The sequence below is a fragment of the Pristis pectinata genome, chromosome 3 (genome assembly GCF_009764475.1).
Source record: "Pristis pectinata isolate sPriPec2 chromosome 3, sPriPec2.1.pri, whole genome shotgun sequence".
Taxonomy (NCBI): Eukaryota; Metazoa; Chordata; class Chondrichthyes; order Rhinopristiformes; family Pristidae; genus Pristis; species Pristis pectinata.
Genome location: NC_067407.1, coordinates 138,297,488 through 138,318,015, shown reverse-complemented (window position 1 = coordinate 138,318,015; position 20,528 = coordinate 138,297,488).

The window sequence follows — 20,528 nt, the reverse complement described above, 5'->3', positions numbered from 1 at the left end:
CAGCCATGATCTTATTGAATGGCGGAGCAGGCTCGATGGGGCAGATAGTCTACTCCTGCTCCTATTTCTTATGTTCTTATGTTCTAAGGGAGACATAACTGTGGTGCAAAAATTCACGAGAAACCCAGATGTGATGGTGCTCATTGCATGCCGAAAATTCCCAATGGAAATTGGTTTGTACACTGGTTTCATGATTATCTGAATACAAAAATTCCCAATGATGGAAGTAGGAAATGAGAGTCATAGTCAGAGAGCAATACAGGACTGAAACAGGACATTCTGCCCACCGAGTCCACACCAACCATTAACCACCAATTTACTCTATTCCCATATTAATTATATTTTTTTATTCTCCTCACATTCCCATTAACTTGCCTGCCAGCTCTTGCTTCAACTCTTCCCCTCACCTCTTTATACCAGCTTCCTCCCCTCTATCTTTTAGTCCAGATGAAGGGTCTCGACGCGAAATGTCCACTGTCCATTTCTCTCTGTAGAGGGAAATGAGTTCCTCCAGTATCTTGTTTATTGTCCCATCAACATCCCCCCCCCCCCCCCAGATTCTACAACTCACCCACACACCAGGAGAAACTTACAGCGGCCAATTAACCTACCAACCCGCACGTCTTTGGGATGTGGGGGGGGGAATCTAGAGGAACTGTAAGTAATAAATGCGGTCACAGGGAGAACGTGCAAACTCCACTCAGACAGTGTCCAAGGCCAGGATTGAACCAGGATTGAACAGCCCTACTAAATGCACTATGGTGCTGCCATTTATAATTGAAAAACAAAAAGACTTATATACATTTCCAGAACGCCTTTCACATCCTCTCCAGGGCACTCCAGATTACTCTCCCCCCAGCTGTAAACAGAAAACAAACTGTGGGGGAACTCACAGTGGGTCAAGTGAAGACTCTGCATCAGGACTGACAGTGTAGAGGGGAGATAGCCAGTGTAAAGAAGTGAGGAGGGAGAGGTGAGAGCTATCAGATGATCAGTGGAACTGGGTGAGGAGGGGTTGATGGGCAAATGGAGCCAGATGGAGGAGGGAAGGGTGGAGATAGCTGGCAGGGGTTACAGATGCCTGAAGTTCCACACCACCAGGTTCAGGACAGCTACTTTCCAACAGCCATCAGGTTGTTGAATCGACCTGTACAACCCTAACCCAACCTCAGCAACGGAACACTGCGGACCACCTCTTGCACTGCCATGGACTTGTTTCTGTGCTTTTTGCACTAATATCTTGCTTTGCACGGTCTTTCTTCACCATCTTGCATAACTTATGTATAATTTATGTTCTGTGTGTTGTCTGAATCTACGTGCCTGTGTTGCTGCTGCAAGCAAGTTTTTCATTGTACCTGTACCTCACATGACAATAAACTTGACTTAACTTGATTTGGATTAATAGAGCCTACAGCATGGAAACAGGCCCTTCAGCCCAACCAGTCTGTGCCGACCGAGATGCCCATCAAAGCTTGTCCCATTTGGCCCATGTTTGGCCCATATCCCTCTACACCTTTCACATCCATGTACCTGTCCAAGTGCCTTTGAAGTGTTGTTGGCAGGTGGGCGGCACGGTAGTGTAGCGGTTAGCGCGATGCTATCACAGCGCCAGTGATCGGGGTTCAATTCCCGTCGCTGTCTGTAAGGAGTTTGTACATTCTCCTGTGTCTGCGTGGGTTTCCTCTGGGTGCTCCGGTTTCCTCCCACATTTCAAAGACGTACGGGTAGGTTAATATGGGGGTTTCAAATGGGCGGCGTGGACTTGTTGGGCCAGAAGGGCCTGTTACCAAGCTGTAAATAAAATTTTTTTAAAAATGCATCCTCCTCAACCACTTCCTCTGGCTCTGACTGAAGTAAAGTGAACCCATGCAGGTCTAGTACAGATTAGCATGGACAGAGCAGTTTGAAGGGCCTGATTCTGTGTGTATGACTCTATCCCAGGGATGGGATGCTAAAAACAAGATAACACAGGCTTAAGATCAGAGGAGAGAGCTTTAAAAGGGACATCAGGGGCAGCTTCTTCACACAAAGGGTGGTGTGTATTTGGAACGAGCTGCCAGAAATAGTGGTCGAGGCAGGCACTTTAGCAACATTTAAAAGTCACCTAAATAAGTACGTGGATAGGAGAGGGCACGGTAGTGTAGCGGTTAGCGTAACGCTATTACGGCGCTGGAGACCGGGGTTCAATTCTGGCCGCTGTCTGTAAGGAGTTTGTACGTTCTCACTGTGACTGTGTGGGTTTCCTCTGGGTGCTCCGGTTTCCTCCCACATTACAAAGGTGTACGGGTTAGGAAGTTGTGGGCATGCTATGTTGGTGCCAGAAGTGTGGTGACACTTGCCCCCAGAACACTCTAAGCAAAAGATGAATTTCACTGCGTGTTTCGATGTACATGTGACTAATAAAGAGATCTTATCTTATCTTCAACACGGACAGATGGGACTAGCTCGCTGGGCAACACAGTCAGCATGGACCAGTTGGGCTGAAGGCCCTGTTTCTGTGCTGTATGACTCTATGGCTCCTGCAGCACATCTACACACACAAAGTTCCTGCAGATGATCCAGTCTCACGTCATTGACTGAAAGATAAACATTAGTCAGGACATGTCTTCAAAACACCACAAGTGTGCCTTCAAACTGGAGGCACTTCTGCGAGCAATCAACCCAAGCCCTGCTGCCGCTATTCCCGGCTCATTCACGGACACGGTGACATCATTGACATGCATGCCAATCATTTACACTGCCCCTGCAGAAACTGGATCAGAAAGTCCTCTGCTTTTAGAACATAGAACAAAGAACAGTACAGCACAGAACAGGCCCTTCGGCCCACAATGTTGTGCTGACATAGCTATTCCCTCCTACCTACAGAATGCCCACATCCCTCCATTTTCCTCTCATTCATGTGCCCATCCAAGCCCCTCTTAAAAGCCCCCAATGAATTTGCCTCCTCCTTTCAGGCAACATATTCCAGGCATCCACCAGAGAAAAACTTACGTCTCCTCTGAACTTATTCCCTCTCACCTTAAATGCATGCCCTCTGGTATTGGATCGCTCAATAAACTGAAAAAGATATTGTTTGTCCACCCTATCTATGCTTCTCATAATTCTCATAATCTCATAATCCAACAGATCACCCCTCAGCCCCTGTACTCTGAGGTCCCTCTGTTCTACAACACTCCCCTAGGCCCTGCCGTTCACTGTGAAAGTCCTACCTTGGTTTGACTTCCCAAAACACAACACCTTTCACTTATCTGAATTGAACACCACTTGCCATTCCTTGGCCCACATACCTAGCTGATCAAGAACCCACTGTAATTTTTGAGAACCTTCTTCACTGTCAATGATACCGCCTATTTTATTGTCACCTGCAAACTTACTAACTATGCCATATACATTCACATCCAAATTGTTTATATAACTGGTAAACGAGAATGGGCCCAGTACCAACCTCCGAGGTACACCATTAGTCACGGGCCTCCAGTCTGAAAAAACACCATCCACCATCACCCTCTGCTTCCTGCCATCCAGCCAGTCATGTATCCACTTCGCTAGCTCTCCCTGGATCCCATGCGATCTAACCTTCCAGACTAGCCTACCACACGGGACAATGGTTAGGATTATTGTGTGCAGTTCTGGTCACCTAACTATAGGAAGGATATTTGTAAGATTGAAAGAGTGCAGAGGAGATTTACTAGAATGTTGCCGGCTCTTCAGGAGTTGAGTTATAGGGAAAGATTGAACAGGTTAGGACTTTATTCCTTGGAGCGCAGAAGAATGAGGGGAGATTTGATAGAGGTTTACAACATTATGAGGGGTATAGACAGAGTTAATGCGAGTAGGCTCTTTCCACCTAGATTAGGAGAGATAAGTACGAGAGGACATGGTCTTAGGGTGAAAGGGGAAAGGTTTAGGGGGAACATTAGGGGGAACTTCTTCACTCAGAGAGTGGTGGGAGTATGGAACGGGCTGCCATCTGATGTAGTAAATGCCAGCTCACTCTTGAGTTTTAAGAATAAATTGGATAGATACATGGATGGGAGGTGTCTGGAGGGTTACGGACTGGGTGCAGGTAAATGGGTCTAGCGGAATACCGTTTCAGCACAGAATAGAAGGGCCAAATGGCCTGTTTTCTGTGCTGTAATGTTCTCTGGTTCTACTGTATTCAAGCAGGGGGTTAGTGCCTTCTGGAGAAAGAGGGAGATATTTGTAATAACCCAGTAAAGTTATTTGACCCATTATACTGCACATCTGGACAATCTCAGCAGCATCAATTTGCCTGAACCATTGTTTCTGACAGTGAAGCACCCAAAGTAAAGTGAGCAAACTCCAAATCTATCAAAATGGCTTGAGTTAATTGGACCTGCCAGAGTTGGGTTTACAGAACCAAACAATATTATTCGATATTATTCCAACTGGCATTTTCAAAGGAGAAGCAAATGTTTCTCATGAGGTCCACACTTACCTTGTTATTCAGACTGTGAAACCACATGAGAGGCAAATTGTTGTTCCTTACATATCCTTAAACAGCTCTCAATGAGATGAAGAGGTCAATCTCTTCTTTTCCATTTTATATGTGACATCTGTTTCTCATTGTGGCTTGGTTGTGATCCATCAACTTGCTTTTTGCTCAGTGGCTGTGCATTTGCTTGACATTAAGTTATAGAATTATCCACACAGGAAGGGAAGCCATATTGCTTATCAGGGAGCTCCCCTCAGTCCTCTCGTCCTGTCATGCTTCTACATTGCTCTATCAGCTTGGATAGTATGTATTGGTATTGGTTTATTATTGTCACATGGACCAAGGTACAGTGAGAAACGTTGCTTTGCAGATCATTTCATCACAGCAGTGCATTGAGGTAGTACAGAGTAAAATAATAACAGAATGCAGAATAAAGTGTTACAGTTACAGAGAAAGTGCAGTGCAGGCAGATAATAAGGCATAAGGCCGTAACGAGGAAGATTGTGAGGTCAAGAGTCCATTTTATCGTATGAAGGGATTGTTCAATAATCTTATAACAGCAGGATAGAAGTTGTCCTTGAGCCTGGTGGTACGCACTTTCAGGCTTTTATATCTTCAGCCCCATGGGAAGGGCAGGAGTGTGATGGAGTATTCCTCATTTACCTGGATGAGTGCAGCTTCAACAAACCTCAGGAAAATTGATGCCAAAAAAGGACATAGCAGCCAGCTTGATAGACACCTCATCCACAACTGTTCACTCACTTCACCACCGATGTACAGTAGCAGCAGTTTGTACCATCTACAGGATGCACTGCACCGAGACTCCTCAGACAGCACCTTCCAAACCCACACCTCTACCAGCGAGAAGGACAAGGGCAGCTAAAGCACGGGGAACACCAGCCCCTGGAAGTTGCCCTCCAAGCCACGCACCATCCCGACTTAGAAATATATCGCCGTTCCTTCACCGTCACTGGGTCAAAATCCTGGAACTCGCTCCCTAACAGCATCGGGGGTACATCCACAGCTCAAGGACTGCAGCGGTTCAAGAAGGCAGCTCACCACCACCTTCTCAAGGGCGACAAGGGATGGGCAATGAAATGCTGGCTCAGCCTGCGAAGCCCACACCCCTTGAAGGATTAATAGAAAAGGAGCAGGAGGGAGACCAGGAGCCTAGGAGCCACAGGATAGAGCCTGCAGAGGAACAGGAGGAAGAGGCGCCGACTCTGTATTCTGTATATACTGTTTCTTGCACTATTTGTACTTGTACAATTTTTTTGTCTGTGTTTATTGTATGTCTTCTGTTCTATGTATGTCCTCTGTTGTGTGAGTATGGCAGAAACGACATTTTGTTCCTCCACGTGTTTTTATAGCATTGGTGAATGACAATAAAGTATTTAAAGTAAGTAAGTAAGACTGGGGAAATGTTTTTGCTCAGTCCTTACAGGCTCAGCTCTCGGGAGACAGGAGCTGGCTGTATGGGATTTAAGAAACTATGAAATAGGGGGGCAATTTTTAAAAGCCATTGGAGCCTTCCCACGTTGCGATCCGTAACAATAATCTGTCATTACTCAATAATCTATTATTTGTTTTTTATGTAAGTGATTTTGATGTGAAAGCACAGAGCTTAATCAGCAAATCTGCAGATGATGTGAAATTAAGAGGTGGTGTTGATAGTGAAGGAGGTCATCGTAGGTTACAGGGGGATTGTGATCGGTTAGGGAAGTGGGCTGAGGACTGGCAAATGGACTTCAATACAGATGTGAGGTGATGCATTTTGGAAAGTCAAACCAATGTAGAACTTATACTATGAATGGTAGGGCACTAGGGAGTGTAATGGAACAGAGGGACTGAGGAGTGCAAGTGCATAGTTTGTTGAAAGTAGCATCACAGGTAGACAGGGCAGTGAAAAAGGCTTTTAGTGTGCTGAACTTAATCAGTCAGGGCACTGAGTACAGGAGTTGGGACATTATGTTGCAGTTGTATAAGTCGTTGGTGAGGCCGCACTTGGAGTACGGTGCACAGTTTTGATAACCCTGTTATAGGAAAGATGTGATTAAACTGGAAAGAGTGTTGAAAAGATTTACGAGGATGTTGCCAGGACTAGAGGGGCTGAGTTATAGGGAGAGGTTGGCCAGGCTAGGTCTTTATTTCTTGGAATGTAGGAGAATGAGGGGTGATCTTATAGAGGTGCTTAAAATTATGAGAGGCATAGATAAGGTGGATGGTAACAGCTTTTTCCCCAGGGTAGGGGAGTCCAAAACTAGGGGGCATAGGTTTAGGGCGAGAGGGAAAAGGTTTAAAAGGGAACTGAGGGGCAATTTTTTCACGCAGAGGGTGGTGAATATATGAAACGAGCTGCCAGAGGAAGTGGGTGAGGCAGGTACAATAGCATCATTTAAGAAGCACTTGGATAGGTACATGGAGGGGTGGGGCTTGGAGGGTTATGGGCTGAACACAGGAAATTGGGACTAGCTGGGTGGGCACCATGGTCAGCATTGAATGGTTGGGCTGAAGAGCCTGTATCCATGCTGTATTGCTCTATGACTCTATGACTGAATTGTGCACCAGGTACTGTAATGGTTATTGGTTTATTACTGTCACATGTACTGAGATACAGTGGAAAGCTTTTGTTTGCGTGCCACCCAGACAGATCATTCTATACATAAGTACATCGAGGTAGTAAAAAGAAAAACAGAGTGCAGAATATAGTGTTACAGTTACAGAGAAGGTGTCGTGTGGGGATAAAGTGTAAGGCCATGACTAGATAGATTGGGAGATGAACCATTCAGCTTTTAGCGTTTGAGAGGTCTGTTCAAGAGTCTTTTAACAGCGGGATAGAAGCTGTCCTTGAGTCTGGAGGTTTGTGCTCTCAGGCTTTTGTATCTTCTGCCCAATGGGAGGGGGGAGAAGAGAGAAGAGGGGGGCAGAAAGGGGGACTAGGGGTCCTTGATTATGCTGGCTGCTTTCACAAGGCAGCCGCAAGCATGGACAGTTAATGAAGGCAGCAGGTTTTCTGTGAGGCTTCCCTCTCCCCTACAGCCTCTATCCCCTCTGTGGCTGACAACTTGAGTGTTGCTTCTACGTAGCTGTAGCGAGGAGTGTGCCTTTAAGGACTGATACTTTCTTTGAAAGCTGCACAGCAAAGAGTAAAGAGATGCACGAAAAGATCCCATTGCGAAGCACACAGTTTCAGTGCTTGCTTCTGAGAGTTTGCCACCCCAGCACTGTTTCAAATGGTCTTCAGACCAGCTTTGTGATTTTTTCTATTGCAACACAGCCAAGTCAAAAATAGATCCTTTCCAAATTGAGGCAATTATTTTATTAAGGACATAGTAGTAGTGTGGTTTTGTTGCTGGGCTAATAAACTTTGGGGGAGTGGGGGTCGGTTGGTGGCTGAACAAAAGATCTGGAGATGTTTGAACCCAAGCGTGGAACAAATCCAGTCAGCCGAATAAACTCTGAGCCTCAACAACTGTGATCGGGAACCCTGAGAGAACAGCTGGAGACCCCATCATGGCCTTTTGGGAAGGATATTCTGCAGTCCTTTGTTGGTTTGGCCTGTAGGTGACTCAAAACCCACAGTAATGCTATTGGCTCTTAACTGATTTCATGGAATAGAGTAGCTAGTCATTCAATTCGTGGGCAATTAGGGGTGGGTGAACTGTGATGGTTTTGGCACCCATATTCACATTCCATGAATTAAAAAAAAATGAAGGATTCTGAAAACATAGTGTTTCTGTAGGGATTCTGCTTTTGACTGGGGTGAGGGAGAAACGTTGGGTTCGGGTTAAGGTTAGAGAAGCAATGGGTGCAAGCGGAGGGCCATTCTGGAAGGGAGAAATGAGTGCTGTTGGAATCAGCTCAGCTAGTTAACCAGATACCCTTGAAGTAGTGAGAGTGGATGAAATAAAAGTAGGCTGCAAACAACGATGGACCTGACAATTCCTGGAAGGAGCAAAGGTGGTCCGTTTCTCTCTGTCCTGGGAAAAACCCCGGTTAATGTTTGCAATCCGGTGCACTTGCCAACACTCCCAGCCAGCGGCCTCGTTCCCAAATAGAGCTCAAAACCACCGGCCAAGACAGTTCCCCAGTCTCATGATCGGGGCCAATATTCCCAATATAAAGTCCAGCCAAGCAGTCTCAATCAATGGCCCTGACTACATTCCTCACCAGCCTCCCCACACTTGTGGAGATGAGGCCTCTTTGAGACATCTCAGAGACCTGTTGAACTGTTTCCTCCATCTTATTCCTCTATCTGAAGACTTAGAAGTACAACAACACCTTGACTTCCTCAGGAGGTTAAGGAAATTTGGCATGTTCTTGATGAGAGATTCAAGATTTCAAGATTCAAGATTTGCTTTATTGTCATTTCTCTGAGTATTTACATACACAAAAAAACGAAATACTGTTTCTCACCAGCTCATATCAGTGCAACAAAAAGAACAGTGATAAATATCTAAAATAGTCTGATAAGAGGCACTGCACACCAATTCCAAGCACATCCCTTCTTATTACTGTTCACTGGCTCAGGGTACTGAGACCACGGTACTGTGCCTCGAGCAATGAAGGCATCCTGTTTGCCTCATTAACTGTGGGGCAGCATTGTGGCAGAGCTGGTAGAGCCACTGGCTCACAGCTCCAGTGACCTGGGTTCGATCCTGACACCTGTCTGTGTGGAGTTTGCACGTTCCCCCCGTGGCTGGGTGGGTTTGTTCCAGTTTCCAGACATGCAGATTGAACCATAGAATCTATAAAAACATCTCTAAAACAAAACTAAAAACATATCAACACCACATGCTCATATCTGTTAAAGTGCGTTCATGTATTAATAAGTGCTTATTCAGTTCAAGATGAAGTTCAACGTATCAGGTAACTAACTATCAAACTGTTTCTGTATTGATGTGAGTATGTACGTGTGTGTAGAGGGAGAGCTTGTCAGTGGAAGGGGAAGGGGACACAGTCCATTTATGATCCTGACTGCTTGTGGGAAAAAGTTGTTCAGCATCCTACTAGATCTAGAGCAGGTGCTCCTATATCTCTTCCCCAATGGCAGGAGGGAAAACAGGTCATGAGAACGGTGATGAAAGTCCTTAATGATGGCCGTAGCTCTGCGAACGCAGCGTTGCTGATAGATCTCCGTCAAAAAGGGGAGAGGGGCACCAATGATCCGGCTAGCTGTCTTCACCATCCTATTGAGCTGCTGTTGTTCGTAGGCCTTGCAGCTACCAGACCAGGAGGTGAGGCAGTAGGTCAGGATGCTTTCAATGGTGCCCCTGCAAAAAGTGATGAGGTATGGAATAGGGAGGCCTGCGTTTCTGAGTCTCCGGAGGGGGTAAAGCCGCTGCTGGGCTTTTTTAACGATGGCTGCAGTGTTAATAGTGGAGGTCAGATCATCCGCTAAGTGAACCCCCAGGAACTTAATGTTGCTGACCGTCTCCACAGCAGCACTATCAATACTCAGTGGTGTATGATCATGCTTGCCAGCCCTCCTGAAATCAATCACCATCTCCTTTGTTTTGTCCACATTGAGGGTGAGATTGTGGAATCCACACCACGCTGTTAGCTGCTCCACCTCCAAGCTACATGCAGACTCATCATTGTCACTGACGAGACCCACCACTGGTGTGTCATCAGTGAACTTAATGATGTAGTTGGTGCTGAATCTAGCAATGCAGTCGTGTGTGAGCAGGCTAAACAGTAAAGGGCTCAGGACGCAGCCTTGAGGTGAGCCTGTGCTCACTGAGATGGTTCCTCACCGATTTTTACAGATGCACATAGGAAGCAATCAATATGGATGCATCACAGCTTGGTATGGCAACTGCTCTGCCTAAGACTGCAAGAAACTGCAGAGAGTTGTGGACATAGCTCAGCACAACATAGAAACCAGCTTCTCCTCCATGGACTCTGTCTACACTTCCCACTGCCTCTGTAAAGCAGCCAACATAATCAAAGACCCCACCCACCCCGGACATTCTCTCTTCTCCTCCCTCTCCCATCTGGCAGAAGATACAAAAGCCTGAAAGCACGTACCACCAGGCTCAAGGACAGCTTCTATCCTGCTGTTATCAGAATCAGAATCAGGTTTACTATCACAACCTTATATGACATGAAATTTGCTGTTTTGAGGCAGCAGTACAGTGAAAAGACATAAAATTACTATAAATTACAAAATAAATAAACAGTGCAAAAAAGGAATAACGAGATAGTGTCCGTGGTTTCATGAACTGTTCAGAAATCTGACGGCGGAGGGGAAGAAGCTGTTCCTGAATCGTTGGGTGTGGGTCTTCAGGGTCTTGAACCCTTGATCTTGCCTCTTCATGGCCCTTGCACCTTATTGTCTACCTGCAGTGTACTTTCTCTGTAATTATAGCAGTATATTCTACATTCTGTTTTTTGATTCTCCTTTTGTACTATCTCGATGTACTTATGATCTGTATGGATGGCATGTAAAACAAAGGTTTTCACTGTACCTCGGTACACGTGACAATAATAAACCAATTACCAATTACCAATATTCTCAGGCTGCAGATCATTTACCAATACCATTGGATTTCTCGACCCCAGAGGTTTGTAAATGCTCAATCAGTAGGTACATTTGAGGATGAGATTGAGGTGTTTTGGCATTTGAGAGGATTTGAGGATTGGTTGGGAAAGCTGACTTGAGGCAGGGATCAACTGTGTGCAGGAACAAGCACCGGGGTTCCTATGCTCCCTGAAAATGGCAACACAAGTAGATAGGCTGACAAAGAAGGCGTATGGAATGCTTGCCTTCATTGGTCGGGGCATTGAGCATAGAAGTCAGGAAGTCATATTGCAGCTGTGTAAAACTTGGGATAGACCACATCTGATGATGACATATCTTTATTAGTCACATGTACGTTGAAACACATTTCTGGTCACCTTATTACGGGAAGGATGTGGAGGCTTTGGAGAGGGTGCAGAAGAGGTTCACCAGGACGCTGCCTGGATTAGAGGGCGTGAGCTATAAGGAGAGGTTGGACAATGTCTTCAGCCAATTTTCCTGTCTGCTAACGCCTGTCAACAACAGAGACTAGTAACCCAGACTAAAATGCACAGTCAACAGCCCATGTGCCAGACCACAACCATCGTCACCTCCTGGGTTGAAGGAAGGATTCTTATGTTGATCATATTCCAGTATTCTATTGTGTTAACCACAAAATATGACTATGTTTTTGTTATTTATTCATTCATTTTTCAGGATTTTGTCATTGTTGGTAGGCTCAGCATTTATTGCCCAGCTCTGACTGCCCTTGAGAAGGTAGTGGTGACCAAGTCTTCTCCAACCATTGCTGACCTTCTTGTGAAGGTCATACTAAACCATCCTATCTGGATGCATCACGGCTTGGTACGGCAACTGCTCTGCCCCGGACTGCAAGAAACCGCAGAGAGAGTTGTGGACACAGCTCAGCACATCACGGAAGCCAGCCTCTCCTCCATGGACTCTTGTCTATACTTCTCGCTGCCTCAGTAAAGCAGCCAACATAATCAAAGACCCCACCCACCTGGGACATTCCCTCTTCTCCCCTCTCCCATCAGACAGAAGATAGACAGAAGACATCAGAAAGCCTGAAAGCACGTACCACCAGGCTCAAGGACAGCTTCTATCCCACTGTTATACGACTATTGAATGGTCCCCTAGTATGATAAAATGGACTCTTTACCTCACAATCTACCTCATTATGATCTTGCACCTTATTGTCTGCCTGCACTGCACTTTCTCTGTAGCTGTGACACTTTACTCTTCATTCTGTTGTTGTTTTACCCTGTACTACCTCAATGCACTGTGTAATGAATTGACCTGTACGAACCATATGCAAGACAAGTTTTTCACTGTACCTCAGTACAAGTGACAATAATAAACCAATTCCAAGTGCTCCTTCAGTGTTGGAGAGGGAGTTTCAGATCTCTGGTAATGATGAAGGAAGGGCAATATTGTCATCGGGGACCTGGGGTGGAGGGTGTTGCACCGGACTGTGCCGTGCAACCGATTTTTGAGCCGGTTCACTGACACCCCTGCCGCCTGTCACTTCTGCAGCCGGGAGGAGATGGTGTACCACACGTATGCGGAGTGCGTGAGGTTGCAGCCCCTCTTTGCGTATCTGAAGGGGCTGCTGCTCAAGTTCTGGCTGCACTTCAGCCTGACGTTGTTGGTTTATGGGCACCCGGTGCAGCACAGGGCGGGGCGCGTGGAGAATCTCCTGGTGGGTCTTCTGCTGGGCCTGGCCAAGCTGGCCATCCACGGGACGCGGTGGCGGGCAGCGGAGGGTACTGGCCAGTCTGCCTGCCTGCCCGTCTTCGGTGCTTACGTGCGCGCACGGGTGTGTTTAGAGAGGGAGCACGCGGTTTCCACGGGCACCCTGGCTGAGTTCCGCGCTCGGTGGGCCCCTCAGGGGATCGCGTGTGTCGGGGACGGTACAAACGCGATTCTTATTTGAAGTGTTGCATGTTATGTTAGTGGGTGTAGTGTTGCGTGTGTGTTTCGTTAGTATTAGTTTGCATTCTCTACTGTAGTTATGTCGTTGCTTAGTTTCTTCTTTTCTGTATTAGATGTAGTGTATTGACACTGGTTGTCTTTTTGTAGTGCTTTTAGCGAATAAACGTTTATATAATAAAAAACAGGGCAATATTGTTCTACTACAATCCAGGCAACATCCTGTTAAACCTCCTTTGCGCCCTCCACAAAGCCTCCACACCATTCCTATATTCTGGTGAATAGGAAGGATTTAAGACTTTGGTGGGGGTGCTAAAACAATTTACCAGAATGTAAATGTGGTTTCTGTGGCCAAGCTACTGTTTAATACAGCTGCAACATGACTTCCCATCTTTGAAGGCAAGTATACTGTATGCCTTCCTTACCATCCTATCTAGAGAAACAAAGGTTGAATCCTATCTGATTGTGCAGCCACTTTCAGGAAGCTATGAACTTGTACCCCAAGTTCCCTCTGTACGTCAATTCTCTGCCACTTATTGTATACTTTCCTCTTGCATTTGATCTCCCAAAATGCAACACCTCACCCTCTGGCAAGACAGGTAGACAGGGTGGTGAAGAAAACATCAGTCAAGGCATTGAGTATAAGAGTTGGGATGTCATGTTACAGCTGTGCAAGACATTGCTGAGACCACGCTTGGAGTAGGGCAGGCACGGTAGTGTAGCGGTTAGTGTAGCACTATTACAGCGCCAGTGACCCGGGTTCAATTCCGGCCGCTGTCTGTAAGGAGTTTGTACTGTTACGAACCAGCAACAAAAGAAGCACACTGAGTCATGATTCAGTGTTAAAAACTACTTTATTAATAACTATTTATGACAATAAGAAAAATAAAAGTAAAAATGTTAGAATGTTAGAAGTAAAAATGCTAAACCTTGAACATTAACCCCAAAACTAAACTCGTCGTGTGTGTGTGGCAAATTGCCAAACTCCAAGTCCAGGAATGGTTCTTAAAGTTCAGTTCAGCACGCCACAAGGTGAAACACGAGCAAAGGCTTCTTCAACAACCACCGTTGTCTGAAGATAAAACATAGATGCAGAGAACATAGAGAGTAATTACGAAATCCAAATGTTCCACGATGGAACCCAAACGACACCTCAGTGTTTACTCGGTAGTGATTTCCTCACCCCGAAAAGCATCTGAATCGTGGCCGTCCACACAAATACCTGTTTCCTTCTGCAGGTCAGCAACAAAGTGAACTCCACTGGTTTAGTCCCAATTTCCATACGTGGATTGTAGTGACAGACACAGTTATTGTTTCTCATCCATTGATAGAGGAAACTAGCAGGCGTCTCTCTCTCTCTCTCTCTCTCTCTCTCTCTCTCTCTCTCTCTCTCTCTCTCTCTCTCTCTCTCTCTCTCTCTCTCTCTCTCTCTCTCTCTCTCTCTCTCTCTCTCTCTCTCTCTCTCTCTCTCTCTCTCTCTCTCTCTCTCTCTCTCTCTCTCTCTCTCTCTCTCTCTCTCTCTCTCTCTCTCTCTCTCTCTCTCTCTCTCTCTCTCTCTCTCTCTCTCTCTCTCTCTCTCTCTCTCTCTCTCTCTCTCTCTCTCCTCTGACTGACTTCGACTGATCTCTTCAACAACGTCATTACGTCCTTTATCTTCTGTTGACGTAAGCACACCACACACACCACTATGCTCTATCTTAAAGGGACATTCACCTATAGTAACCTAGTCCATAACAGTACCTTCTCCCCGTGACTGCGTGGGTTTCCTCCAGGTGCTCGGGTTTCCTCCCACATTCCAAAGACGTACGGGTTAGGAAGATGTTGGCGCCAGAAGCGTGGCGACACTTGAGGGCTGCCCCCAGAACACTCTATGCAAAAGATGCATTTCACTGTGTGTTTCAATGTAAGTGTGACTAATAAAGATATCTTATCTTATTGTGTGCAGTTCTGGTCGCTCAACTATAGGAAGGATGTCAGTCAGCTGGAGAGGATGCAGAAAAGATTCACGAGGATGTTGTCGCGACTGGAGAGTTTAAGTTATAAGGAGGGAGTGGATGGGCTGGGACTGTTTTCCCTGGAACGAAGGAGGCTGAGGGGTAACCTGATAGAGGTTTATAAAATCATGAGGGGCACAGATAAGGTCTTTTTTTTCCTGGGGTAGGGGATTCTAAAACTCAAAGGCGTAGGTTCAAGGTGAGTGGGGAAAGATTTTAAAGGGATCTGAGGGGCAACATTTTCCCCACAGTGGGTGGTGGGTACATGGAACGAGCTGCCAGAGGAAGCTGTAGAGGTGGGTACAATTACAATGTTTAAAAGACATTTGGACAGGTACATAGATAGAAAAGGTTTAAAGGGATATGGGACAAACATGGGAAAATGGGACTGGGAGTCACAGAGTAATACAGTATGGAAACAGGCCCTTTGGCCCAACTTGTCCATGCCGACCAAGGTGGCAATCTAAGCTATTCCCATAGCTCTGCTCCGAGCAGAATCCTGGAACTCTCTCCCTCACAGCACTGTGGGCATACCCACACCTCAAGGACTGCAGTGGTTCAAGAAGGCAGCTCACCACCACCTTCTCAAGGGCATCCAGGGATGGACAAATAAATGCTGGCTCAGCCTGCGAAGCCCACATCCCTTCAGTGAATATTAAAATATTGGTCTCTCCCATCAGATGAAACGTTTTCTCTCCAATGACCTTTTCAGTTTAAACACCTCAGTCATATAACCACATACACTCGAAATGAGAACCGAAAATGTTGGAATTACTCAGTGTGATCACTGAAGCTGTGGAGAGCTAAACCAAGTCATCATGTGATGTTCTCTTTTCTGCCCACTCCAATCGGGCAGAAGATACAAAAGCCTGAAAGTACATACCACCAGGCTCAAGGACAGCTTCTATCCCGCTGTTATAAGACTCCTGGGCTCTTGACCTCACAGTCTACCTTGTCATGGCCTTGCACCTTATTGTCTGCCTACACTGCACTTTCTCTGTAACTGTAACACTTCACTCTGTTATTGTTTTCCCCTGTACTACCTCAATGCACTGTTGCAAGGAAATAGATAAAATTTCTTTATTAGTCACATGTACATCGAAACACACAGCGAAATGCATCTGTTGCGTGGAATCTTCCGGGGACCAGCCCGCAAGTGTCGCCACGCTTCCGGCGCCAACATAGCATGCCCACAACTTCCTAACCCGTACGTCTTTGGAATGTGGGAGGAAACCGGAGCACCCGGAGGAAACCCACGCAGACATGGGGAGAACGTACAAACTCCTTACAGACAGCAGCGGGAATTGAACCCAGGTCGCTGGCACTGTAATAGCGTTATGCTAACTGCTGATCTGTATGAATGGCATGCAAAAGAAAGTTTTTCACTGTTCCTCAGTGCATGTGACAATAATAAACCAAATTACCAATTTATGACTTTCCATCATGGAGTGACCATTTCCTGGGGTCTGATGCAGATACAGGAGGGTCTGGTGACTGATGTCTTGAGCCTAGGGTCTGTGTATTTCCGGGAGGGAGGAAGGAATTATGGGAGGGGGCAATGTGGGGGGGGGGGGGGGGGGGGGGGGGGGAGGGACCTCAGGAATAGCCTAGAGGCAGGCCAAAGACCCCAGAAGCACGAAGCCCAAGACCCTAGGGTAAGGGCCAAGAGAGGCCAAGATTGAAGCTCAAGACGCTGGTAGTCGTAGAGGGGGAGGCCAGAGACTGTGGAGGAGTCGAGAGCGAGCCTGGATATCCCAGGAGAGTCTGAGACCCCAGGAGAGGAGGCCGTGTGGCCAAGATTGAGGGCTGAGGCCCTTGCATTGGCTGTGATTGAGGTCCAAAGACTACAAGGGGAGGCCTAAGTCCCTGGGAGGGACTGAGAGTGAAGTGTGAGACAGAGAATGTGGGAACATCCAGTCCGGTATAGGTCTTATATTGGGGGACTCTCCAGTCTTCACAAACTTGCAGTGCAGATAATGCCTCGGTTCTCAACTCAAAGTGGAAAGTAATCCTGTCCCAAACAACAGGTGAGCTGATTTATTGGTATCAGTAATGTGGACTCAAGTGCCAGATGCTCAGAAGTTCAGCCAGTGTTCTGTTGGCAACAAGAGCAAAAAAAAATGATTTAATATCCAGCGCCTCAATAAATTTCTGACCTAAGAAATCTTTGAATTTTCTGCCACTTGAGTCATAATAAAGGCCCCAAGAGGTGCATCTGTGGGTCTTAGCAACATGATTTTGCTTCCTTTCCCTGCCTGCAGGTACTACAGATGCATCATAGAAAGCATCCTATATGGATGCATGACAGCTTGGTACGGCAACTGCTCTGCCCGGGACCGCAAGAAACTGCAGAGAGATGTGAACGCAGCCCAGTCCATCACGCAAACCAGCCTCTCCTCCGTGGACTCTGTCTACACTTCCTGCTGCCTTGGGAAAGCAGCCAACATCCCAGACATTCTCTCTTCTCCCCTCTCCCATCAGGCAGAAGGTATAAAACCTTAAAGCACATACCACCAGGCTCAAGGACAGCTTCTATCCCGCTGTTATCAGACTCTTGAATGGACTTCTCATATGCTAAAGATGAACTCTTGATCTCTCAATCTACCTCATCGTGGCCCTTGCACTTTATTTGTCTGCCTGCATTGCACTTTCTCTGTAACTGTAACACTATATTCTGCATTCTGATTTCCCTTTCACTACCTCAATTTACATACATACGGCAGTGTAGCGGTTAGTGTGACGCTATTACAGCGCCAGCGACCCGGGTTCAATTCCAGCCACTGTCTGTAAGGAGTTTGTACGTTCTCCCCGTGTCTGCGTGGGTTTCCTCCGGGTGCTCCGGTTTCCTCCCATATTCCAAAGACGTACGGGTTAGGAAGTTGTGGGCGTGCTATGTTGGCGCCGGAAGCGTGGCGACTCTTGTGGGCTGCCCCCAGAACACTCCACACAAAAGATGTATTTCACTGTGTGTTTCGATGTACATGTGACTAATGAAGATATTTATCTGTCTGGACGGCATGCAAAACAGAAGCTTTTCTCTGTTTCTTGGTACATGTGACAATAATAAACCAATATCATACCAATGGTTCATGTGTACATGACTCCAGACACCTGATTTATCTAAACTTTCACCACCAAGCATTGTGTGTGCCATCTGCAAAATGTATTGCTGTTACTCACACAGGCTACTTTGACAGCACCTCCTCAAACCTGCAAGGCCGGCAGGCACAGAGGAACACCACCACCTGAAGGCAGATACATTGAACAGGTTCAAGAGCTTGTTGGATAGGCATATGGAGGAACGTGAGATAGAGGGATATGCGGGAGGAAGGGGTTAGGTAGTGTGAGGGTGGTCTGATGGACGGCACGACACGGTGGGCCGAAGGGCCTGTTTTGTGCTGTATGGTTCTATGGTTCTATGGTTCTAAGGTTCCCCTGTAAGCCATACCACATCCTTACCTGGAAATCTAACACCAGTCCTCCAGCACTGCATGTTCTAAATCCTGGAATTCCCTCCCGAGAGGTATACATTCCCACATGAACTGTAAAGGCTTTAGAAAGTGGACTTCCTTCAACTTCACAAGGGCAATTTTGGATGGCCTTGCCATCTATATCTTGTAAAAATGAATTTAAAAAAAACTTGCTTAATATCAATGAACATAAAGTAGCCTGGTGACTACTTTTACTTTAATTTGACCAGATGTTATCCAACAAACTGCAAAGGCTTTGGGGTATTGAGTGTAGGAGTCAAGAAGTTATGATAAGATAAGATTTCATTATTAGTCACATGTACATCGAAACACACAGTGAAATGCATCTTTTGCGTCGAGTGTTCTGGGGTCAGCCCGCAAGTGTCGCCACGCTTCCGGTGCCAACATAGCATGCCCACAACTTCCTAACCCGTACGTCTTTGGAATGTGGGAGGAAACCAGAGCACCTGGAGGAAACCCACGCAGACACGGGGAGAATGTACAAACTCCTTACAGGCGGCAGCGGGAATTGAACCTAGGTCGCTGGCGCTGTACAGCATTACACTAACCGCTACACTACCATGCCTGGGGAAGCATCTCCATAGAACTCTGGTTAGGCTGCATTTTGGGTATTGCGTGCAATTCTGGTCACATCACTACAGGAAGGATGTCGAGGCTTTAGAGAGGGTACAGAGGAGGTTTACCAGGATGCTGCCTGTGCTATCAGGAGAGGCTGGACAAACTTGGTCTCTTTTCTCTGGAGCGGCAGAGGCTGAGGGGTGATCTGTTGGAGGTGTATAAAATTATGAAGGGCATAGATAGGGTGGACAAGCAATATCTTTTTCCCATTATTGAGTGATCCAATACCAGAGGGCATGCATTTAAGGTGAGAGGGGGTTAGGTTCTGAAGAGATGTGAGGGGTACGTTCTTTACTGAGAGAGTGGTGGATGTGTGGAATGGGTTGTCTGATAAGGTGGTGGAGGCAAATTCATTGGGGGCTTTTAAGAGGGGCTTGGATGGGCACATGAATGAGAGGAAAATATGGGCATTGTGTAGGTAGGAGGGAATACCTATGTCGGCACAACATTGTGGGCCGAAGTGCCTGTTCTGTGCTGTACTGTTCTACGTTCTATGTTGTAAACACAGCAGTTGTCATCCTTTTGAAGGCTTTGCTCAAATGTCAGATGGTTTTAAAACAACTACTATCCTAGTATTGCAGGAACCTTGATATCAAAGACACAACAAATCATTCTGTACTTTCTATGTTGCTACCAATTCAAAATGCAACGTTCAGAAGCAAATTAAATTATAATTGATTCAAGTCCTTAACTATAAATATTAAATTACAGACTCTCCTGAGCAGGTAGGCTGTTAACATCAGCTTGGAGATTCTGCTGCCTGGTTTTAAACAACATAGTTGTTTTTATTGGTGAGGGAGAATTTATTACGCTGATAAAACTGAATTCAACTGGTATGAAGTGGAAAACACTCCCATTGGCTGGAACCAAACCTCACACAAAGGGAAATTGGTTGTGGCTTTTGGAGGTCAATCATCCCTGCCAAAGAACATCACTGCAGGAGCTCCTCAGGGCAGTGTGCTGGGCCTGACCATCTTCAGCTGCTTCGTCAGTGACCTTCCATAAGGTCAGGAATGCGGATGTTCGCTGATGATTGCACAGCGTTCGATTCCATTCACAGCTCCTCAGCCAATGAAGCAGCTCATGTCTGCAAGATCTGTAACAACGTTCAGGCATGGGCTGATAAATGCAAGTAACACTTGTGTTGTAGAAAGGCACATCTCCAGCAAACAAGAGCATAACCTTGCAGCCTGATGGCATGAACATTGAGTTCACCCACTTTAAGTAATCCCCACCCCACTTCCCCACAACACCCCCCCCACCAAGCTTCTTCTCTTCTTCCCTTTCCTAACCTCTCTCTCTTTTTTCTACACTATTTTTTTCCCTCTCTCCTTACCTTTGCCCCATCCCCCGGTGGATCTGCTCTCCCCTCCTCCGCCGCACCTGCCTATCACTATCTCTTACCTGCACCTACCTATCGCCACCTTGTGCCCACTCCGCCTCCCCTCTTTTGTCCACCTATCACTGCTCTGCTTTCCTCTCCTATACATTGGGCTTCCCCTTTTCCTATCTTCAGT